Here is a 10,674-nt window from a genome sequence, read left to right as displayed (position 1 = left end):
ATCGTCGAACAAAGAAAACTAAGCGACTCGGCGGCGGGGATAGAAACAAACGTGCTGGTCGATCGTCGAACAAAGAAAACTAAGCGACTCGGCGGCGGGGATAGAAACAAACGTGCTGGTCGATCGTCGAACAAAGAAAACTAAGCGACTCGGCGGCGGTGATAGAAACAAACGTGCTGGTCGATCGTCGAACAAAGAAAACTAAGCGACTCGGCGGCGGTGATAGAAACAAACGTGCTGGTCGATCGTCGAACAAAGAAAACTAAGCGACTCGGCGGCGGTGATAGAAACAAACGTGCTGGTCGATCGTCGAACAAAGAAAACTAAGCGACTCGGCGGCGGTGATAGAAACACGTGCTGGTCGATCGTCGAACAAAGAAAACTAAGCGACTCGTCGGCGGTGATAGAAACAAACGTGCTAGTCGATCGTCGAACAAAGAAAACTAAGCGACTCGGCGGCGGTGATAGAAACAAACGTGCTGGTCGATCGTCGAACAAAGAAAACTAAGCGACTCGGCGGCGGTGATAGAAACAAACGTGCTGATCGATCGTCGAACAAAGAAAACTAAGCGACTCGGCGGCGGTGATAGAAACAAACGTGCTGGTCGATCGTCGAACAAAGAAAACTAAGCGACTCGTCGGCGGTGATAGAAACAAACGTGCTAGTCGATCGTCGAACAAAGAAAACTAAGCTACTCGGCGGCGGTGATAGAAACAAACGTGCTGGTCGATCGTCGAACAAAGAAAACTAAGCGACTCGGCGGCGGTGATAGAAACAAACGTGCTGATCGATCGTCGAACAAAGAAAACTAAGCGACTCGGCGGCGGTGATAGAAACAAACGTGCTGGTCGATCGTCGAACAAAGAAAACTAAGCGACTCGGCAGCGGTGATAGAAACAAACGTGCTGGTCGATCGTCGAACAAGAGAAAACTAAGCGACTCGGCGGCGGTGATAGAAACAAACGTGCTGGTCGATCGTCGAAGAAAGAAAACTAAGCGACTCGGCGGCGGTGATAGAAACAAACGTGCTGGTCGATCGTCGAACAAAGAAAACTAAGCGACTCTGCGGCGGTGATAGAAACAAACGTGCTGGTCGATCGTCGAACAAAGAAAACTAAGCGACTCGGCGGCGGTGCTAGAAACAAACGTGCTGGTCGATCGTCGAACAAAGAAAACTAAGCGACTCTGCGGCGGTGATAGAAACAAACGTGCTGGTCGATCGTCGAACAAAGAAAACTAAGCGACTCGGCGGCGGTGATAGAAACAAACGTGCTGGTCGATCGTCGAACAAAGAAAACTAAGCGACTCGGCGGCGGTGATAGAAACAAACGTGCTGATCGATCGTCGAACAAAGAAAACTAAGCGACTCGGCGGCGGTGATAGAAACAAACGTGCTGGTCGATCGTCGAACAAAGAAAACTAAGCGACTCGGCGGCGGTGATAGAAACACGTGCTGGTCGATCGTCGAACAAAGAAAACTAAGCGACTCGTCGGCGGTGATAGAAACAAACGTGCTAGTCGATCGTCGAACAAAGAAAACTAAGCGACTCGGCGGCGGTGATAGAAACAAATGTGCTGGTCGATCGTCGAACAAAGAAAACTAGGCGACTCGGCGGCGGTGATAGAAACAAACGTGCTGATCGATCGTCGAACAAAGAAAACTAAGCGACTCGGCGGCGGTGATAGAAACAAACGTGCTGGTCGATCGTCGAACAAAGAAAACTAAGCGACTCGTCGGCGGTGATAGAAACAAACGTGCTAGTCGATCGTCGAACAAAGAAAACTAAGCTACTCGGCGGCGGTGATAGAAACAAACGTGCTGGTCGATCGTCGAACAAAGAAAACTAAGCGACTCGGCGGCGGTGATAGAAACAAACGTGCTGATCGATCGTCGAACAAAGAAAACTAAGCGACTCGGCGGCGGTGATAGAAACAAACGTGCTGGTCGATCGTCGAACAAAGAAAACTAAGCGACTCGGCAGCGGTGATAGAAACAAACGTGCTGGTCGATCGTCGAACAAGAGAAAACTAAGCGACTCGGCGGCGGTGATAAAAACAAACGTGCTGTCCGATCGTTGAACAAAGAAAACTAAGCGACAGGCGGCGGTGATAGAAACAAACGTGCTGGTCGATCGTCGAAGAAAGAAAACTAAGCGACTCGGCGGCGGTGATAGAAACAAACGTGCTGGTCGATCGTCGAACAAAGAAAACTAAGCGACTCTGCGGCGGTGATAGAAACAAACGTGCTGGTCGATCGTCGAACAAAGAAAACTAAGCGACTCTGCGGCGGTGATAGAAACAAACGTGCTGGTCGATCGTCGAACAAAGAAAACTAAGCGACTCGGCGGCGGTGCTAGAAACAAACGTGCTGGTCGATCGTCGAACAAAGAAAACTAAGCAACTCGGCGGCGGTGATAGAAACAAACGTGCTGGTCGATCGTCGAACAAAGAAAACTAAGCGACTCGGCGGCGGTGATAGAAACAAACGTGCTGATCGATCGTCGAACAAAGAAAACTAAGCGACTCGGCGGCGGTGATAGAAACAAACGTGCTGGTCGATCGTCGAACAAAGAAAACTAAGCGACTCGGCGGCGGTGATAGAAACAAACGTGCTGGTCGATCGGCGAACAATGAAAACTAAGCGACTTGGCGGCGGTGATAGAAACAAACTTGCTGGTCGATCGTCGAACAAAGAAAACTAAGCGACTCGGCGGCGGTGATAGAAACAAACGTGCTGGTCGATCGTCGAACAAAGAAAACTAAGCGACTCGGCGGCGGTGATAGAAACAAACGTGCTGGTCGATCGTCGAACAAAGAAAACTAAGCGACTCGGCGGCGGTGATAGAAACAAACGTGCTGGTCGATCGTCGAACAAAGAAAACTAAGCGACTCGGCGGCGGTGATAGAAACAAACGTGCTGGTCGATCGTCGAACAAAGAAAACTAAGCGACTCGGCGGCGGTGATAGAAACAAACGTGCTGGTCGATCGGCGAACAAAGAAAACCAAGCGACTCGGCGGCGGTGATAGAAACAAACGTGCTGGTCGATCGTCGAACAAAGAAAACTAAGCGACTCGGCGGCGGTGATAGAAAAAAACGTGCTGGTCGATCGTCGAACAAAGAAAACTAAGCGACTCGGCGGCGGTGATAGAAACAAACGTGCTGGTCGATCGTCGAACAAAGAAAACTAAGCGACTCGGCGGCGGTGATAGAAACAAACGTGCTGGTCGATCGTCGAACAAAGAAAACTAAGCGACTCGGCGGCGGTGATAGAAACAAACGTGCTGGTCGATCGGCGAACAAAGAAAACTAAGCGACTCGGCGGCGGTGATAGAAACAAACGTGCTGGTCGATCGGCGAACAAAGAAAACCAAGCGACTCGGCGGCGGTGATAGAAACAAACGTGCTGGTCGATCGTCGAACAAAGAAAACTAAGCGACTCGGCGGCGGTGATAGAAAAAAACGTGCTGGTCGATTGTCGAACAAAGAAAACTAAGCGACTCGGCGGCGGCGATAGAAACAAACGTGCTGGTCGATCGTCGAACAAAGAAAACTAAGCGACTCGGCAGCGGCGATAGAAACAAACGTGCTGGTCGATCGTCGAACAAAGAAAACTAAGCGACTCGGCAGCGGCGATAGAAACAAACGTGCTGGTCGGTCGTCGAACAAAGAAAACTAAGCGACTCGGCAGCGGTGATAGAAACAAACGTGCTGGTCGATCGTCGAACAAAGAAAGCTAAGCGACTCGGCGGCGGTGATAGAAACAAACGTGCTGGTCGATCGTCGAACAAAGAAAACTAAGCGACTCGGCGGCGGCGATAGAAACAAACCTGCTGGTCGATCGTCGAACAAAGAAAACTAAGCGACTCGGCGGCGGTGATAGAAACAAACATGCTGGTCGATAAACGAACAAAAAAAAACTAAGCGACTCGCGGCGGTGATAGAAACAAACGTGCTGGTCGATCGTCGAACAAAGAAAACTAAGCGACGGCGGCGGGGATAGAAACAAACGTGCTGGTCGATCGTCGAACAAAGAAAACTAAGCGACTCGCCGGCGGCGATAGAAACGAACGTGCTGATCGATCGTCGAACAAAGAAAACTAAGCGACTCGGCGGCGGTGATAGAAACAAACGTGCTGGTCGATCGTCGAACAAAGAAAACTAAGCGACTCGGCAGCGGTGATAAAAACAAACGTGCTGTCCGATCGTTGAACAAAGAAAACTAAGCGACAGGCGGCGGTGATAGAAACAAACGTGCTGGTCGATCGTCGAAGAAAGAAAACTAAGCGACTCGGCGGCGGTGATAGAAACAAACGTGCTGGTCGATCGTCGAACAAAGAAAACTAAGCGACTCGGCGGCGGTGATAGAAACAAACGTGCTGGTCGATCGTCGAACAAAGAAAACTAAGCGACTCTGCGGCGGTGATAGAAACAAACGTGCTGGTCGATCGTCGAACAAAGAAAACTAAGCGACTCGGCGGCGGTGCTAGAAACAAACGTGCTGGTCGATCGTCGAACAAAGAAAACTAAGCGACTCTGCGGCGGTGATAGAAACAAACGTGCTGGTCGATCGTCGAACAAAGAAAACTAAGCGACTCGGCGGCGGTGATAGAAACAAACGTGCTGATCGATCGTCGAACAAAGAAAACTAAGCGACTCGGCGGCGGTGATAGAAACAAACGTGCTGGTCGATCGTCGAACAAAGAAAACTAAGCGACTCGTCGGCGGTGATAGAAACAAACGTGCTAGTCGATCGTCGAACAAAGAAAACTAAGCTACTCGGCGGCGGTGATAGAAACAAACGTGCTGGTCGATCGTCGAACAAAGAAAACTAAGCGACTCGGCGGCGGTGATAGAAACAAACGTGCTGATCGATCGTCGAACAAAGAAAACTAAGCGACTCGGCGGCGGTGATAGAAACAAACGTGCTGGTCGATCGTCGAACAAAGAAAACTAAGCGACTCGGCAGCGGTGATAGAAACAAACGTGCTGGTCGATCGTCGAACAAGAGAAAACTAAGCGACTCGGCGGCGGTGATAAAAACAAACGTGCTGTCCGATCGTTGAACAAAGAAAACTAAGCGACAGGCGGCGGTGATAGAAACAAACGTGCTGGTCGATCGTCGAAGAAAGAAAACTAAGCGACTCGGCGGCGGTGATAGAAACAAACGTGCTGGTCGATCGTCGAACAAAGAAAACTAAGCGACTCTGCGGCGGTGATAGAAACAAACGTGCTGGTCGATCGTCGAACAAAGAAAACTAAGCGACTCGGCGGCGGTGCTAGAAACAAACGTGCTGGTCGAACGTCGAACAAAGAAAACTAAGCGACTCTGCGGCGGTGATAGAAACAAACGTGCTGGTCGATCGTCGAACAAAGAAAACTAAGCGACTCGGCGGCGGTGATAGAAACAAACGTGCTGGTCGATCGTCGAACAAAGAAAACTAAGCGACTCGGCGGCGGTGATAGAAACAAACGTGCTGATCGATCGTCGAACAAAGAAAACTAAGCGACTCGGCGGCGGTGATAGAAACAAACGTGCTGGTCGATCGTCGAACAAAGAAAACTAAGCGACTCGGCGGCGGTGATAGAAACACGTGCTGGTCGATCGTCGAACAAAGAAAACTAAGCGACTCGTCGGCGGTGATAGAAACAAACGTGCTAGTCGATCGTCGAACAAAGAAAACTAAGCGACTCGGCGGCGGTGATAGAAACAAATGTGCTGGTCGATCGTCGAACAAAGAAAACTAGGCGACTCGGCGGCGGTGATAGAAACAAACGTGCTGATCGATCGTCGAACAAAGAAAACTAAGCGACTCGGCGGCGGTGATAGAAACAAACGTGCTGGTCGATCGTCGAACAAAGAAAACTAAGCGACTCGTCGGCGGTGATAGAAACAAACGTGCTAGTCGATCGTCGAACAAAGAAAACTAAGCTACTCGGCGGCGGTGATAGAAACAAACGTGCTGGTCGATCGTCGAACAAAGAAAACTAAGCGACTCGGCGGCGGTGATAGAAACAAACGTGCTGATCGATCGTCGAACAAAGAAAACTAAGCGACTCGGCGGCGGTGATAGAAACAAACGTGCTGGTCGATCGTCGAACAAAGAAAACTAAGCGACTCGGCAGCGGTGATAGAAACAAACGTGCTGGTCGATCGTCGAACAAGAGAAAACTAAGCGACTCGGCGGCGGTGATAAAAACAAACGTGCTGTCCGATCGTTGAACAAAGAAAACTAAGCGACAGGCGGCGGTGATAGAAACAAACGTGCTGGTCGATCGTCGAAGAAAGAAAACTAAGCGACTCGGCGGCGGTGATAGAAACAAACGTGCTGGTCGATCGTCGAACAAAGAAAACTAAGCGACTCTGCGGCGGTGATAGAAACAAACGTGCTGGTCGATCGTCGAACAAAGAAAACTAAGCGACTCGGCGGCGGTGCTAGAAACAAACGTGCTGGTCGATCGTCGAACAAAGAAAACTAAGCGACTCTGCGGCGGTGATAGAAACAAACGTGCTGGTCGATCGTCGAACAAAGAAAACTAAGCGACTCGGCGGCGGTGCTAGAAACAAACGTGCTGGTCGATCGTCGAACAAAGAAAACTAAGCAACTCGGCGGCGGTGATAGAAACAAACGTGCTGGTCGATCGTCGAACAAAGAAAACTAAGCGACTCGGCGGCGGTGATAGAAACAAACGTGCTGATCGATCGTCGAACAAAGAAAACTAAGCGACTCGGCGGCGGTGATAGAAACAAACGTGCTGGTCGATCGTCGAACAAAGAAAACTAAGCGACTCGGCGGCGGTGATAGAAACAAACGTGCTGGTCGATCGGCGAACAATGAAAACTAAGCGACTTGGCGGCGGTGATAGAAACAAACTTGCTGGTCGATCGTCGAACAAAGAAAACTAAGCGACTCGGCGGCGGTGATAGAAACAAACGTGCTGGTCGATCGTCGAACAAAGAAAACTAAGCGACTCGGCGGCGGTGATAGAAACAAACGTGCTGGTCGATCGTCGAACAAAGAAAACTAAGCGACTCGGCGGCGGTGATAGAAACAAACGTGCTGGTCGATCGTCGAACAAAGAAAACTAAGCGACTCGGCGGCGGTGATAGAAACAAACGTGCTGGTCGATCGTCGAACAAAGAAAACTAAGCGACTCGGCGGCGGTGATAGAAACAAACGTGCTGGTCGATCGGCGAACAAAGAAAACCAAGCGACTCGGCGGCGGTGATAGAAACAAACGTGCTGGTCGATCGTCGAACAAAGAAAAATAAGCGACTCGGCGGCGGTGATAGAAAAAAACGTGCTGGTCGATCGTCGAACAAAGAAAACTAAGCGACTCGGCGGCGGTGATAGAAACAAACGTGCTGGTCGATCGTCGAACAAAGAAAACTAAGTGACTCGGCGGCGGTGATAGAAACAAACGTGCTGGTCGATCGTCGAACAAAGAAAACTAAGCGACTCGGCGGCGGTGATAGAAACAAACGTGCTGGTCGATCGGCGAACAAAGAAAACCAAGCGACTCGGCGGCGGTGATAGAAACAAACGTGCTGGTCGATCGTCGAACAAAGAAAACTAAGCGACTCGGCGGCGGTGATAGAAAAAAACGTGCTGGTCGATCGTCGAACAAAGAAAACTAAGCGACTCGGCGGCGGCGATAGAAACAAACGTGCTGGTCGATCGTCGAACAAAGAAAACTAAGCGACTCGGCAGCGGCGATAGAAACAAACGTGCTGGTCGGTCGTCGAACAAAGAAAACTAAGCGACTCGGCAGCGGTGATAGAAACAAACGTGCTGGTCGATCGTCGAACAAAGAAAGCTAAGCGACTCGGCGGCGGTGATAGAAACAAACGTGCTGGTCGATCGTCGAACAAAGAAAACTAAGCGACTCGGCGGCGGCGATAGAAACAAACCTGCTGGTCGATCGTCGAACAAAGAAAACTAAGCGACTCGGCGGCGGTGATAGAAACAAACATGCTGGTCGATAAACGAACAAAAAAAAACTAAGCGACTCACGGCGGTGATAGAAACAAACGTGCTGGTCGATCGTCGAACAAAGAAAACTAAGCGACGGCGGCGGGGATAGAAACAAACGTGCTGGTTGATCGTCGAACAAAGAAAACTAAGCGACTCGCCGGCGGCGATAGAAACGAACGTGCTGGTCGATCGTGGAACAAAGAAAACTAAGCGACTCGGCGGCGGTGATAGAAACAAACGTGCTGGTCGATCATCGAACAAAGAAAACTAAGCGACTCTGCGGCGGTGATAGAAACAAACGTGCTGGTCGATCGTCGAACAAAGAAAACTAAGCGACTCGGCGGCGGTGCTAGAAACAAACGTGCTGGTCGATCGTCGAACAAAGAAAACTAAGCAACTCGGCGGCGGTGATAGAAACAAACGTGCTGGTCGATCGTCGAACGAAGAAAACTAAGCGACTCGGCGGCGGTGATAGAAACAAACGTGCTGGTCGATCGTCGAACAAAGAAAACTAAGCGACTCGGCGGCGGTGATAGAAACAAACATGCTGGTCGATCGGCGAACAAAGAAAACTAAGCGACTTGGCGGCGGTGATAGAAACAAACGTGCTGGTCGATCGTCGAACAAAGAAAACTAAGCGACTCGGCGGCGGTGATAGAAACAAACGTGCTGGTCGATCGGCGAACAAAGAAAACCAAGCGACTCGGCGGCGGTGATAGAAACAAACGTGCTGGTCGATCGTCGAACAAAGAAAACTAAGCGACTCGGCGGCGGTGATAGAAACAAACGTGCTGGTCGATCGTCGAACAAAGAAAACTAAGCGACACGGCGGCGGTGATAGAAACAAACGTGCTGGTCGATCGTCGAACAAAGAAAACTAAGCGACTCGGCGGCGGCGATAGAAACGAATGTGCTGGTCGATCGTCGAACAATGAAAACTAAGCGACTCGGCGGCGGCGATAGAAACAAACGTGCTGGTCGATCGTCGAACAAAGAAAACTAAGCGACTCGGCAGCGGCGATAGAAACAAACGTGCTGGTCGGTCGTCGAACAAAGAAAACTAAGCGACTCGGCAGCGGTGATAGAAACAAACGTGCTGGTCGATCGTCGAACAAAGAAAGCTAAGCGACTCGGCGGCGGTGATAGAAACAAACGTGCTGGTCGATCGTCGAACAAAGAAAACTAATCGACTCGGCGGCGGCGATAGAAACAAACCTGCTGGTCGATCGTCGAACAAAGAAAACTAAGCGACTCGGCGGCGGTGATAGAAACAAACGTGCTGGTCGATAAACGAACAAAAAAAACTAAGCGACTCGCGGCGGTGATAGAAACAAACGTGCTGGTCGATCGTCGAACAAAGAAAACTAAGCGACTCGGCGGCGGGGATAGAAACAAACGTGCTGGTTGATCGTCGAACAAACAAAACTAAGCGACTCGCCGGCGGCGATAGAAACGAACGTGCTGGTCGATCGTGGAACAAAGAAAACTAAGCGACTCGGCGGCGGCGATAGAAACAAACGTGCTGGTCGATCGTCGAACAAAGAAAACTAAGCGACTCGGCAGCGGTGATAGAAACAAACGTGCTGGTCGGTCGTCGAACAAAGAAAACTAAGCGACTCGGCGGCGGTGATAGAAACAAACGTGCTGGTCGATCGTCGAACAAAGAAAACTAAGCGACTCGGCGGCGGCGATAGAAACAAACGTGCTGGTCAATCGTCGAACAAAGAAAACTAAGCGACTCGGCGCCGGCGATAGAAACAAACGTGCTGGTCGATCGTCGAACAAAGAAAACTAAGCGACTCGGCGATGGTGATAGAAACAAACGTGCTGGTCGATCGTCGAACAAAGAAAACTAAGCGACTCGGCGGCTGCGATAGAAACAAACGTGCTGGTCGATCGTCGAACAAGGAAAACTAAGCGACTCGGCGGCGGTGATAGAAACAAACGTGCTGGTCGATCGTCGAACAAAGAAAACTAAGCGACTCGGCGGCGGTGATAGAAACAAACGTGCTGCTCGATCGTCGAACAAAGAAAACTAAGTGACTCGGCGGCGGCGATAGAAACAAACGTGCTGGTCGGTCGTCGAACAAAGAATGCTTGTCACATTCGTCAACGCTCAATTTAAAGGCTGCACAGAACAATCTAGATAACGTCGCAAACAGCTACCAGCACGGGCTGGAACATTGTGGAAAGACACCCGAGTGGCCGGAACCTTGGAGACAGATCTCGGTGGATCTTTCGCTACAACAAAACTGATAAAGGTGTGACTCGCGACATCGAGCATTAACAAGCAAAGAGTACGGAACTGATACGCGGTCCAGAATCGGAGTGATAAGCCTGTATGCCGGCGGCTGTTAAAAATACAACAAACACTGCTTTGAAGGTTTCGCGGCAATATGACCCTACTGGAAAAATTGTACGAGATTTGTACAAGACTGCTGTACGCAATTATTGCTGCGTACAGCCTAGGTGAACGTACAGCCTAGGAGAACGTACAGCCTAGGAGAACGTACAACCTAGGTGAACGTACACCCAACGTGGCCGTACAGCCTACGTGAAGTGTACGACATACATGGCATGCATGACTGCATAATCCCATCACAAAACTAAGCGCGTATATATGCAGAGCTGTATGTTAAGAGCTGCCACTGGTCTGTGGGCCAGATGTTTCATGTCCTATTTTCTTCTGCTCCTTGAG

Source organism: Amblyomma maculatum, chromosome 3 (assembly GCF_055883805.1).
Source record: "Amblyomma maculatum isolate TAMU_Amacu chromosome 3, ASM5588380v1, whole genome shotgun sequence".
In the NCBI taxonomy this organism is placed as follows: domain Eukaryota; kingdom Metazoa; phylum Arthropoda; class Arachnida; order Ixodida; family Ixodidae; genus Amblyomma; species Amblyomma maculatum.
The sequence above is the reverse complement of the archived record's forward strand: the minus strand, read 5'-3'. Positions refer to the sequence as shown.